The sequence below is a fragment of the Epinephelus moara genome, chromosome 20, assembly GCF_006386435.1.
Source record: "Epinephelus moara isolate mb chromosome 20, YSFRI_EMoa_1.0, whole genome shotgun sequence".
NCBI lineage: Eukaryota > Metazoa > Chordata > Actinopteri > Perciformes > Serranidae > Epinephelus > Epinephelus moara.
Window position 1 is genome coordinate 25659882 of NC_065525.1, and position 15268 is coordinate 25675149.

Sequence of the window (15268 nt, forward strand, 5' to 3'; positions counted from 1 at the left end):
TTTCAAGAGGGGGGTGACCGGATTCCTGTAGACATCCAATACTTTTTTGGAGGGGGCGTGTGTGGATGCCCGGGCGTTTTTTAAGGCTCTGCTCTGCGATTCGTTGCTCCCAAACATTTGACTTTTGATACGCCTTTATATGGGGTGTGATGGACATGGAGGCAGCTCCCACTTCATAATGGTAATGTTACAGAAGCCATTAAATACATGGAGAAGATGCAGATGAAGCTCACTGGATGAGCACATCATCACACTTCTGCATGACACTGGAGTACAGTTTTACCACTGTGGCAACAACAAGCAGCATGTGGTGCTAATCTCTTTATTTAGGGTCTTTTAAGTGTGTCAGGAAAATTTTCTGAAATTAATTAGTATTTCTAAAATTTGGGATATATCTGCTTTCCATGTAAATTATTCTGATAGTGAAGGTATTCTCCTATCCATCTGTGATGTTTCATTTTGTCCTGTTGCAGGCTAAGAGGGGGACAACAGGCAGCTGCAATAACACTTTGAAGCTTTTTGTCAACTTGCAGCCACTGACGTGTGTGTGTGTGTGTGTGTGTGTGTGTGTGTGTGTGTTTGGGTGGGTGGGTGAGTGCAAGTTCCTCTGGGATGATATGTAGTAGCTCAAGGCAAGTGTGCTGTTTAAGAGGAGATGCTTTTGATAAGCCCTGCAAGCCCTAGAGGCATTGTTCACAATCTCGGGGGCGCAAGATAGGGAAGTGTTTACCTGATAATGTATCGGATATCCTCCCTGTAAACTGTTGATGTGCCATTTGACTGTGGCAGCACAGCGTCCAGCACCAGCCGGACAGGATGGGCTTTATACCTTAATTACAGCAGCTGAGGTGCTGATTGGCTCGGCATTTGAGAAATGTTAACTGCTTTATGAAGTATTAAAGATGAATATTTCAGTTTATATGCAGTACATTTATTAGTAGCTTTAAATGTGAAAGGGTTTGAATGTGTAGCATTATATTTTATACAGTTCTATCATATTGTCAGCTTTGTAGTGGAGGGTTTACACAGTTATACTGGATATACCCACTTCTATTTCTGGCTGTTTAAAGTGAACCCACCTGTCAGCCAAAAAGCCAAAGGAACATATAAGAGAGTATATCCACTTTGTCCTTGGTAACCTACCCATCTCCCTAAAATTACACTCACCTCATCAACTACCACTACACCAGTGCATATTCCTTTATTACAGTTTATGAATTTTAAGTTAATTATTTGATCCAAAAATTCCCTTTTTATGATTTGTAAAGATATCATATACTGAGCTACTGCAACGCTGAAGCACCCGACTGCAGTGCCTGAGGACACACCAAGTGTCTTCAAGCCTTTGCAAGGATCCTCAGGGATATATTTAGGATCGCCTTCCCTTTCATGCACCTGCCTTCGTCTGTAATATGGATCCATGACTCAGTGCCAGGAGTCCAAAGTCCAGTGCTATTAGATATGTCCACTAAAATAATCCTTGTCTTGCTCAGGCTTTGGCCTTTTTCACAGATTATTGTTGCTATACGCCTGGCAGACTTTCAGTAGCTAAATATGAGCAATATCAGGATTAGTGTTGCCAGTTTTATAATTTAAGGTATCAGCCTGGTAATTCAGGCATCAGCTTTGTCTTAGACTTTGATTGGCAGGCTCAGTTATAGAAAAATATTTTGACAATCTCAGACCAGCCCATGTTCTTTTAGACTGGCATTTGTATAATTGTGATTGGCATTGAAAAACACTGGTCCCAGATCAGGCCTTATTTCTGCCTGCTTTTCTTTTCTTGCTCTGGATCAGAATCAGTGTTGGGTAATACATGTGGTTTTAGGATCACATGTCTGGAAAAAGTTTTCTTTTTTCTCAACATGCATATAAGTGCATGTAACATGTAACATGCATCTGCTGCACAGAAATGGCTCTGAATATTCAAAAACACAGCACTGCTTTATCAAATTAAGTAATTTGCTTTATTTAATGTTTATACAGTACATATGAATGTTGATCACATGCATCAAATGTGTACATTTTACAGATAAAATGCTAATTATATAGTAGTAAATACTGTATGCATTCACTGCTGTCATCTGCAGCATTACTTATCTTCCTTGCCGTTGACAGTGAAGAACTGGTTTTAATCTCGATTTGCAATTTGATCCTAATTATCTTAAACAGCCTTTTCACTTAATGGACTCAGGGGAGGTTCGTGATGGCACACTGGATTTGCTGTGGTATTCTGGGAATGAAAATAAGCTTCATTATGATGTTTCCTTGAACATATTGGCATAGTAAAAAGATAGCCCAGGGCCCAATACGCTTGCTTTGATTAAAGTAGTCACAAATCTCTCCCTCTGTCCAGACCATACTGAAAAGCTACTGCGTTCTGACTCGCAGTGGAAAATTAAAGGAACTTATACATTAAGACAGCGCCAACAAACATAAAGCAGAGTTTATGCTGAGTTTTCAGACTTTATATGAGTATATTCTACATGCAATGAGAACAAACTCTTTAATATTTAAGGCAGTTTTTAGGCTGTGGTGGCGTTCTGAAGACATGATCTCCTTTTTCATGGCTGCTGAAGTAAAAAAAATCTCCAGACATATAATTTTGTGCTCTTTGGAAAGAACTCTGCTTCTCAAGGCCTCTAAAGCTTCCTACCAGATCAGCTGATGAAAGCATCTGAAAAACAGTCAAGCATATGTTCTTCCTTTCACATTAGCATTTGAATTAGTACTGCGACATGAAAACTCATTATCTCTTATCTGAGAGGGAACAACATGAATTACTGTATGAACAAACATATGTTTGTGATTTTACTCCTGCTGTACTTTTCTCTGTCCCAAGTCGTTGCCAACAGTCACATTAGTGCTGAATTAATTGTCTTCAGGAGGCTCATGGATGGATTACTGAACAGGCTTATCGGGTACAGGCCCAGGGGCCCAAAGTGTCTTGGGCCACCCTAGCCTTCCTCTGCAAAATGTCACTCAAAGTAACATGTACTGACCAGGGTGAGACTCAAAGTGACCACAAAGAGACACAAAAAGCACCACAAAGAGACCCAAAGAGATGCAAAGAAACTGCAAAGAGACACAAATAACTACAAAGAGACACAAAATGACCACAAAGACACACAATAAGACTACAAAGAGATGCAACATGACTACAAGGAGACACAAAACAACTACAAAGAGACACAAAACCACCACACAGAGACACGAAATGATTACAAAGATAAACAAAATGATTACAAAGAGAAACAAAACGACTACAAAAAGATGCAAAAATAATATTAAGAGAAACCAAACAACTACAAAGAGACATAAAATGACTACAAATAGACACAAAACCACCACACAGAGACACGAACGACTACAAAGAGACAAAAAATGACTACAAAGAGACACAAAATGACTACAAAGAGACACAAAATGACCACAAAGAGACACAAAATGACTACAAAGAGACACACAACCACCACACAGACACAAAATGACTGCAAAGAGACACAAAACCACCACACAGAGACACAAAATGACTACAAAGAGATGCAAAATGACTACCAAAGTGACACTAAATGGCCGCAAAGTGACACAAAGCCACCACAAAGTGTGTCTTGCTCCTATGTAGAAAAGGTGGTGGGGCCCTTTGCATATCTATACCCAGGGGCCCATTGTCTCACAATCTGCCAATGAGGAGGCTCTGTCTATATTGAAAGCGGTGACTACATGAGCTTTTCAAAAAGCCAAGCAGCTTTTCAATATTCATCTCAGAGGCGGCAAACAGCTTAGAGGATGGCGTCTGACTTTACTGAATGAGGAATTCATTCCTCACAACACACAGTTTGTAAAAACAGACCATGCCATCAGACAACAGTTGCCCATTTTCCGGACAGATCTGACATTCTCTGACTTGTTGGGATCCCGATCGTCTCTGTACCCTGATTCAGACGCCTGCATGAGGTGACAGCTGAGTGAGACAGGTGCAGCAGTGAGCAGAATTCATATTCACATTCACTGTGCTATCATTACCCTTACTTTCCTACCATGTGAGATTTTTTTTTACGGCATCCATGGTTATAAACAAGGTTGTAAAAAATTACATTATACCAGAACCACATTAAAATATGAGACAACTCTGAGGCCACAAAAGTATTTATAGTGATAAAATGAGTAAATATATATATAAAGGGGGCAAAAGAGTGGGCAGATGAGGTGTCATATAACCAAATTTCACATGGATATTCACAAAATTGTCAACTCAAACATATCGACTCTCAGACTTTCAACTCTTGTGGTCTTGTGGTGGTAGTGCAGTTTGTCCCCTTGCCAATTTAAGTGACACAGCGGCTTTAAAACTAATACTGTAACACTGTATTAGTTAATCTGTTAGGCCTGCAGTGACAACCCGCCATGCATATGGAATGTCCGGTTCTCCCCAGTCGCTGCTCAGGGAGGAGCTTGGCTGATGTGCCTGAAATCATGTTTGCATAAGAAGACCCTCGGGAGAGACATTTAAGGTTCTCTCATGGCTAAAATGTTACTGCATTAGAGAAAGTATGTCTCTGACTGTGCTGAGGCTCGGTCACAATGCCGTCTGATGCAAAAATGGCAAGCCTCTCTGGGAAAATAACACTCAAGCTGCTTGTTCTTTACTGAAATGATGTCATTTAGTGTGAAGCTTTAGTATTCTGACATGTGTGTGGTTATTTTCTAATGATTGCAACTGACACAAAACAGCAAGGGAATATTGAGAGTAGACGTCGCTGCATGTTGAGCGTGGCCACCGAGTGAAACTCTGAGAGGCACAGCGTTGGCAGGCTCCTTGTCAAATACCATCTGAAGATTTCTGCAGACATCGTCCAGATATATATAGAGAGAACTCCTTGGCTCTCTCAGACGGTACCCCTGGGATTAGATAGCTCCATGCAGGGGCATAATCATTTAGCATAGCAAAAAGGGAGAGGGGGGGTGCAACCCAAGATGTAACCCAATCCCAGTCCATGGCCTACTGCGGCTGGGTTTATTCCCAGTAATGTTCCTCTGACATATACTGGTCGTCGTAAGACCCAAACTGGTACATTAGCGAGCACAGGTGGACATCCAACCACAAAGAGTAGGCCACAGTATTCTGCTTGATGGATAGTTGCAATAAGGCTGTGACACTTTGACTCGCGCAGTTTTGTGTGGTGATAAATCTGTCATTAAGGGCGTAAATCAAACAAAGTGTCCCCCGGTCAGTTGTTATCACATTTAAACTTTCTATTTAGTTAACAGAACATGAGAGTGCAGTCCGAGCTGCTGGAAATTCACAATTCTCACCACGCCCGTGCCTAATAATTTGAGCTCCTGAGGTATGAAGGTCAAATATTTCAGCTGCAGGTGCCCCATTGAAGATGGGTAGCATTCTTCTTGTGCCAAGTTTTTGCTCCAGCACAAGTAGCTGCTGTTAAATGAAAGGACCTGTCATCACTTAGACTGTAAAGACTTGTAATAAAACTCCCACAGACCAGGAATGGGGCACAAAACTTTTAGTCTGACACTGTTTTGTAGAAATCTGATTCAAGGCTGTAGCAATGGAATCAACACTGAGGGGGGACAAATGTATTTGCCCCACCCCGTCAGGAAGAATTTGAAGATTTGAAAATGTATTTCCTTTTCTATTATTTATCATAAACAAGTACAGCTGCACAGTATACTATACAAATATATGATGTCTATCTACATTACTGGTTGCTGGGTGAATATGAGGCCAACTGCAGGTAACTTAGCAACAATGGCTGACATTAGCGTCTAGTGATTAGCATTCGCACATCGGCCAAATTCCACTCCATGCAGTGTCTAACACTTTTTGGGGATACAGAGCCAGTGCCAAATAATGTATTGACATGAACTTGACCTTTTCATGTATATCCTGATTCACGTGTTATTATGGTTATGGTGTTACAATAACACAGCAGATCAACTTATCCACTTGTGCCCCGTGATATATGTTATAATGACTGCCCTGCCATGATTGTACAGATTTCTTGTGCAGATACACTTGGTCAAAGTTGAGATTTAGATGTTTGAGAGAAGAAAGTTTTGCAGAGAAGCCAAAGGAGTAACACAATTGAAGCAGCTCCGACTCATCGAGGGAAAACAAGCTGAGCTAAGGAGTTAAAACTACCAAAAGCGAAGGGCTTCCAGCACTGCAAACACAAATGTGGGTAGAAGTCATAATGGAGGAATATTTGTGGCCTCGGCAGGGCTCCTCCCAGGCTGTTTGTTTGTGTTCCCCCTCTCCAGACAGGGACACACAGAGAGAGGCAAGAATGTCAGCCCTATCTGATGCTGCTCAGTCAGCTCAGACTAAAAAGAGGGGGGGGGGAGAGAAGCATTCGGGGGGAACTGTCACGATTCATTTCAGACTCATGCGGGATGCCATGCTAGAATCCTTGTGTAAAATTAAATTCTCCAAAAGGCCAGACATGTCATAGCACGAATAGTGGAGCACAAAAGTCAATCTGTTTGACATTCTGCAATACAAATCTGCTTTCAATTTGAGAAAACAACACTTTTTGCACTATGGCTGTGTTTATTTGTACACAGTAAAGGGCAAGATAGAAGCCAGGAGTAAATGATTGTTTACAGGCAGCTTGAACTTCCCAGTTCCAGATAAGAGATTCCTTCCACAGCATCAGTCGAGTTTTCTCCCTCAGGGCTGTTGAAAGATCTTTCTAAATCGTTGACTTAAACGCTCACCCTCCTGTGCTTTGTACTTGTTCGCATCCTCTTGCAGCAAAACAATTATTTCTTGCTCTTAACTGTTTTTTATATTTTCAGTCCACAGCTGCCCAGCATCTTGTTGATGGCCCCTCTTTAAATATTTGCCTTCAGTCTTTTGCCCCTCATGTCACAGGGCTAGAAGTTTCCGTGTTTGCACACAGAGGGAGAATCTTTCATATATGTGTCCATATATGGGCTCTCTGGTGTAAGCGAGGTAGAGGAGACAGAGGAGAGGGCTAAGTTGCGGGGGCTTTTTGTGAGGTCCAAAGACGCACTCGATATTTCTTTCCATTCCACAGGCCTATAAAACTTCTTGGTATGCACTTCCAGCTCAGCCACTGTTCTCCCTGTTACAGTGCTGCTTGTCAGAGGAACCCTCCGGCGCGGAGAAATGAAACAATGGCAAGAGGAGGAGGAAGATGCTGGACTTCTATGGTAGTATGCTAGTTTCCCTTTCTTTATTTTTGTAGCTAAAAACTCATCTTAATACATCTGCTCTTAACAACAAAATCCATCTAAGCTCTCCTTGAGGGGAATAATCATCATCAAAACGTTTACAGTTTCCATTTTTGGTAAACAAGAAGCCCAGTTTTCTAAAGTTGAAAGAGAAAGTGAAGGTTTATGAGTATATGAACTTCAAACCACAAAATGACCATAGCTTGGCTGAAGAAAAGCCATAATGTGGAGCGTGTGTGAGAATCTATGGTGATGAGACATTCCAGTGTGGTTTCTGAGTGGCTGTTTGAAAGCTTTCAGGCTGCGTTCGCTGCGACTGGGTCACAGTGGTCTCTCTACAGGGAGGAATGCCACAGGAACCCACAGCTCTGCGGCACCTGCATTCTTATACCAAACCCTGCCTGTAGCCCCCACGTTTGATCAGATGCCGTGACCGTTTTCCAGTCAGGCTCGGCCTCACCACCACACAGTTAGGGATCTAGATAAAACAGTTGTGCAAAGTCAGTCATAAAACAACTGTCTGAGTGCAGGGATGTGAGAATAAATAGACATCCATCTGGTGCGGTCTGGAGTTCCTGTCCAGAGGCCTTGGATGTCTGAGATAACAATATACAGTGCGATAACAGAGTAATTGTGCTCCGAGGCTGCCTAAAGAACACATCACTGCTGTCATAACAGTGTTAAAGAGCTGAGGTGGAAGAAGTGTTCAGATCCTTTAGTTGAGTAAACACACTAATATATTAATGTGAAAAACCTTTGCTTTTAAAGGTCCAGTGTGTAGGATTCAGGGGCATCTATGGGCAGAACTGAAATATAATACTCTTAGCAATGTTTTCATGAGTGTATAATTACTTAAAACTAAGAACTGTTTTTTATTTCTTCCTTTACAACATACACACACACACACTGTAGAAATGTTTGAAGAGTTTTTTTATGGTTCTACACAAAAACTGTAGGTGAACAATGAATACTGTGCACCTTAAAGATCAGGTCTATTGGCAGAAATGGTGTAGCATTTATCACTATTAAAAATCAAACATATTGTGTTTTTGTTACCTTAGAATAAGCCCTTTATATCTACATACAGTATGGAGCGGATCCTTTTCCACTGAGTCCGCCATGTTGTTTCAGTTGGCTGAACTGCAACTTCAGCTGCTGCAGTAGATGCCACTAAAGCACACACACTAGACTTTTAAGATCCTACTTAAGTAAAACTGAAGAAGTATTATCAGCAAAGTTTGCTTAAATTATCAAAAGTAAAAATATAAATGCGTCCTGTTACTGATATATTATTCTATATGATGTTATCAAATGTTATCAATGAGTAGGCTACTCAGCATTTTATTGTCATAGCTTGTTGAACTAGTTTAAACATCTTTATATGCAGCTTGGTAGTTTAGTCAAGTCATTTCCAAAGTAGGAGATAAGTGTGATGGGTTGTGATATCAGCCAATAGAATAAAACTAAATAAAAATGAAGTTCTGCTACACAAATTTGTATTATTTTTTTTATTTTTACTTTTTTCCCCAGTCCTTTCTTTTAAATAGAACCAACAGAGAGGTTTGAATGGGAAATTGTTCTGGTGGAGCTGGTTATGTGACAGAGGGCCCCAACTAGACATTGCTTTTTGTCACCAGCTAAAACAGTTTAACAGTGCATTGTACTTAAAGAGACAGTTCATCCCAAAATCAGAAATACATGTAGTGCTATTTATCAATCTAGATTGCTTTGGTGTGAGTTGCTGAGGGTTGGAGGAAGAAAGCCTGCACTCACCACTAGCTCACCTAGCATCACTGAGCTAGCTAAGAATATGGCTCATCTGAGGAGAGCGCCATTAATATTCACATCTTGTGCTGCCTCAAGCAAACGTCTCTCGTCCATGAGTAGATGCACACTTCCTTATATGCAGTGATACAGTTGGTGGGTGAAGTTTGGTATAAAGAAAATTGTTTCTCTGTGAAACTGCTTACAGCAAGGTCTGAGGATTATCTTTAGTAACCTGGTCATGATTTCTGGGAAGAGACATTGCTGTTGAGTCTTTCAGATTTATTTATTTTTTTAAATTTGAGCTCCACAAATCGAGTGCCATCCAGTTCCATTATTTTCGAGAGAAGGCCGATGAAGCTGCAGCTCATATCTCCAGCACTCTGCAACTTACATCAGAACAATCTAGATTGATGAATATCACTACAGGTAAGAGAACACAATAGGTATTTTTGATTTGGGGATGAACCGTCCCTTTAATAAGATTATCATTTGTTTTCTATGTAAAATTTTTATCTGAAAAATAACTGCAGCTGTCAAATAGATATCTGAAATAAAGCCAGTGGAGTATCAAGTAACTTAAAATGGAAAAACTCTTGCAAAAACAAGTACCTCAAAACTGTTCTCAAACACAATACTTGACAAACTGCAAAGTTACTTTCCACCACTGGGAAAGACTGTAAAGAAAGTTTTTCAGTCACTCCCCGGATCCATCAAAGGTAATCAGTTGAGTAAATACAGCAGAAGAAGAGCAGACAGGAAAACTGTCCATGTAAGACATAATAGTATGGATAAAGTCACATTGATTAATCATCTTGGCTGCCCCCTCACCAAATCCTCTCTTAAAAAACTGGCATCAGTGTTGAGAAAAATCTGCTGAGCACTGAGTGGAGTGAGTGTTTATTCAGCTTTAATACAGGGCGGGGAGGCCGCAGGACTGAGAGAAGAAAAGGAGCCAAGGACTTTTTTCTCCACAGAAATGTGGCCTGTCATCTAACGAGTGTCGAGCAAAGTTTCCTTATTAAGACAGAGGGTTTGGATGGATGAGTGTTACATTTCACTCTGGACAGCTTAAATCCCAGGAGACGCTGCAGATCAGTTCCAGTCGGCAGCACAGTCTGAGACAGACGGTTCCCCTGTTCCCCGGCTCGTTCTTAGCACTTTTTAAAGACATGAGAAAAACTGAGAAAAATCACTGTAAATCGCTGAGAAGGGCCTAACTTTGGACGAGCGGGTGTTGGAGTCACACATGCGTTTAATTGATATTCCTGATGTTACTTGTGGAGTCGTCCAAAATTAGCACCCAGGGTTTGAGTCTCAGTTGAGACCCAATATAGCCCTGCTGTCATTGCTGACTGAGAAATTCTGCCTTCCTTACATGAGGTCTAAAGAAGCTGCTGTGCCGTCATGGGAGAAACAGACAGTGAACACTGTCACTCAGTAGAGGATGGACACCCTAACTCACATACTTCATGTAAAAGCAACCATTATCTCACAGAAATGTGTGAATTATGTTTGCAGCATGACATGAAGGACATAATGTGGGAACACTTCATGCAGTATGACACTCAAAATACCTCTTCTATAACATTTGGCTGTGCAGTTAGAGTACATGAACCAGGGCTGGCACAATATCAGATCTTCACTATACAATTATCATTGAGCCCCGGGGGATGTTTGCATGTTCTCCCTGTGTCAGTATGGGTTTTCTCTGGGTGCTCCGGCTTCCTCCCATAATCCAAAGACATGCAGGTCAGGTTAACTGGTGACTCTTAATAGGCCCTGGGTGTTAATGTAAGCATGAACGGTTGTCTGTCTCTATGTGTCAGCCATTTGACCTGGGTACACCCTGCCGACCTGTCCAGGGTGTACTCTGCTTCTCACACAGTGTCAGCTAGGATAGTTTTCAGCCCCCCCACAACCCCTAACAGGATAAGAGGTCACGGACAATGAATGAACAAATTATCTCTGCTGAAAGAGTTCACATAACAATATTACTGTGATATCTATAGAATGTTATCACAAACAAACAAACAAACAAAAAAAAATCTAACTAGTCAAATAAGTGTATAAGATTTAAGAGGATTTAGTGGCAGCTAGCAGTGAGGAGACTGCAGATTGAGACCAGCTGAAACTTCTCCTGGTTAGAATTCTTTTGGTGTTCATTGTTCAGGAGGTTTTTACCGTGAGCTGAATTATCCGCAGAGGTCTCTTCCTCACCAAAACAAACACACCAGGTAAAAAAAAACTGAATAAAGCAGTTTCACATTACAAATCAGTGTTTCTTTGATGCTGTTTGGCATGTCAAAAAACGGTCTGCGTGCCCAGAGACCTGATGTCTCTGATAACTTAAGATCCAGACGTTCAAGAGGTTTTTGCTGGGAGCCAAATCATCCGCTGAAGTTTCTTCCTCTCCAAAACAAATGGACCAGGTGGTTTAAAATGGTAAAAACACTGATTAAAGCAGTTTTACATTCAAAAAATACATATTTTTCTGAATGCCTTCATTGCAGAGGGGCTGCTAACAATGGCAACTTTTCTGGAGCCAGTGGAGAAACATGGTCGTGTAACATGATGATGTTGGTTAACAAGGACCCACTCCCTATGTAGATATAAACAGCTCATTCTAAGGCAATGAAAACACAACAATCCTTATTTTCACATTATTATATGCTAAAGAAAACACACTTATTACATTACAGTCAATTTTTGCCAATATATCCCCCTAAATACCATGCTTATCCTTCAACTCAGCTTATTATTTGTTTTTTTGGTTTGTTTTTTGGCAAATGAATCACACTCAAAATACGAGTGTCAGGAGATGGAGAAAGAGTGTGTAATCATATTTGTACATAAGCTTAAAATACGAGCAATTACACTTAATGGACAGTGAAAAGACAACCAGATGGCGTTGGGGGAGGGGGACAAAGTGAGGAAAGAAACGGAAATGATTTAAGAGGCGCTGGATTATTTACAACATATTGTCGTATGTGTATTATTAACATTATCGTTACTTTCAAAACCGTTATCACGACACCCCTTATATGAAACAACGTTTTCATTTTACATGTTTGTTTTACTTTAATGCAGCCTTTGCATTTTTATATTATTTGTAAGTGCTGTTTTTGTGTCGTTAGTTGTCATCTACATATTTGTGCACCTTGTGTGTGTGTGTGAATATCTAACTATATATTGCATTGGACTGCCATTTTGGATATCTGTGAAGGAAACAGTAAAAATCACAAGTGAAGCAATGGTTTGATTTAATGTAATCCATCCCAGTTGATCTCAGGAGATTTCTACGTAATGAATATCTGTCAAATCATAATTTCGAAATAGTGAAGTCAACCACTAAATCATTATGAGCAATATGGCAGTAACCTCCAGTGTTTGTAACTCTATGAAATCCCAGCGCATAGACAGTGGCCATGTTCTGAGTTATAAAAGCCAAGATGTCATCGACAGTCTCTGTTTACTATTCCCATTAAATCAGAGTCTGTACAGGGGATAAGTTTGGAGCCAGCATGTTGGGAGAACCCAGCTGATGACCTAAAATAGTCATGTGCTCCAGACCTGAGTAAAAGGCTCTCTTACATCCATCAGCTGCTGTCTCTCAGGTTTACGTTAGGAAGCCCTGATTCTCAGAGCAGGCACAGCAGTGGTACACGAGTATGAGTAAACAACAGGCATCTTTTTAACACAATGACCTTTGGTGAAAACCACGTCCCAACTGTATCCCACTGTGTTTCTATTCATCAGCCTTTACAGAGCATTTAATCACCAACAGAGTGCAAGTGTGTTTACACAGAGTCTATACATCATACATGCACCCTTTAGGCAGCATCACTGAAATATGAAGTGCCTCAGAGAGCACGTGTATAAAGACAGATGCTTTTGTTGGTTCCAGGGGCGTAAATATAGATAGTGCAGGAAATGCGAGTGCACTGTGGCCCCTGGGGTGGAGGGGCCTGTAAAAAGAGGGCCCATGCAAGTGATTCAGATTGCCTCCTTTGAAATATACCTGTGTTCAAAGATAAATGATAAAAAAGAATATTATTAATTTAAAAATGGTGCCAACTGATATTTTTTGTCAGATATGCAATGACGATTGCTGGGTAATATGTATGTTGATGTTGTCCAATGTCAAGTCATAATAGTGTGCACTGGGACCCGTTGTAACTTCTTTACGCCAGAAGGTTGGTTCAGTTTCATAAGTTTCATAAAAATCCGGCTAGTAGTTTTCCCGTAACCCTGCCGACAAACAAACAAACCAAACCTAAAACATTACCACCTTTTGCATGGTGGTGGCAATGGGAATAAGAAAACTGAATGGAAGGTGTTGTGACTTCTTCTTTCTCTTTGCCACACAATCTTGAGGTCTGGACTACATAAAACTTCCTGTCAAAATGGACCAAAGCCAAACATTAACTTAAGCCATTCAACCCAACCCAACCCAACCCAACAATGCTATTTTTCACTCTTTTACCAGTTTGGGCAAACTTGTCTTGACATGGCTGCTGAAACCCAGCTAAACCCGTTTCTATACTTCTGTAAACATTCATAAAACTATTAAAGAGCATGTGTGTTGGGAAGATTTACAGCTTGAAGCTTTTATACACTAATGTTTTAATCAGACAAAGATGTGAGAAAGAGAGTCACTGTCAAATTGAGATGTTGTCGGTGAAAAAAATGAAAGTTTCAGTAGCATGCTTTGGACAAAATGGCCCAACCCAAAACCCAAAAGCCTTTCCCCATGTGCATTTTTTCCAAACCTCACTTCCTCTTTCATCACTTTTCTCTACAAGTCGAGAAAGCTGGCTCAGGGCAGAGACTGTTTCCCTCTCTCTGTGCTGAAAAATAACATGATCCCCTCGAAAGCTGTTTTATCATTTTAGACGTACCAGAAAGTGGCTTCAAACAAAACAATTGCTGGCAAACTTGACAGTGAATTCATATGCAGGTTTCTTCTGTGATGAGATTTATGCCCATTTAAAAAAAAAAAGAAGAAATATGTAAAGGTCTTGTAATATAACTGTAAAAGTAGTTTACAAAAAGGCAGATTCAGAAACTGGTCAACAGGAAATTTCATGTATTCTTAACATGCTATAATTGGCTATAGCTCTCCAGTGTGACAACTCTCAGTTTCACTGAGGCTGTTCTTAGCACAAGCCGTGACTCCATTCCTGCACAGTATCACTTCTGAAGCCTACAGCAGCTTGCCTGTTATTTACACTGGATAACACAATATATAAACATATGGATTTAAAAAACCAATATAAAACCAAGCACAGTTGCTGTAGCTCTGCCATGGCTGTATTTTGGCTGAAACCATGAAAGTGTCGAGTTGACCCAGTGTCATTTGTTGAAGCCGTGGCTTCATTTTAGAGAACTTGAGCATGGAACAAAGCCTGAAACTAAATGGCTGCCAGGCTTTGGGGATTAGGCATGGCACAAGTCGTGGCGACTGCAAAACAAACCTTCTGACAGATCAAGTATAAAACATTTAGGATGCCTGTGGTGTACACTATTGATGGTAAGGATTACTGTATGTGTCTTGAGAATTTAGGAACTCAAAAAAATTTAAAACCTTGTTGAATCAACTTACAATATTTGGAGCAAGATACCATTGTTAAGTCTGCACTTTTATTTCAGGCAAGAAATTTAAGATGTCTCGTGCATGATTTCATGCAAATTTTCTCGTTTAGCTCAACATTTCTGGCATCTTTGGGATCTTGACAAAGCTCTGGGGTTTTGAAATGCGCTCCATGAGATTATAACAACAGATCTGCCAAAAGTCTGTGGCGTTAAAGAGGTTAATGACACATGGGATCAGAAAACAAGGTGCATCTGGAGTCCCCTTTTCTCATTGCTAAGTTTGTACATTCTCATTTCCTCGCCTCCTCTTCTTGTGTCTCAGTCCCTCCCACCCGAGATGCATGCCGAGGAGACACAAGGAGAGAGGAGTCAAGGCAACAAGCGTTTAACAAAATAAGACATTTGCGCTTTGGAGCTGTCATTTCAAAGTGACGTCAATTAAATATGACGTGTGGCACAGCTGCCATAGTTTGTGTATTCCAGCTGTGTGTCACGCCTCTTTTATACGCCACGGGTGCCGAAGGGATACATGTGTGCCTCCTTGCTCTGCTGTCCTTGAGGTGCATTTTAAGAAATGAGGCATTTCTTAAGATGCCAGCTGAGAGTGAATCCTGTGTCATGGGGCCGAAGAGAGATGAGACAAGGAGGCACAAAATAGACACATGAGAAGACCCAGCAGAAGAAAAGACAT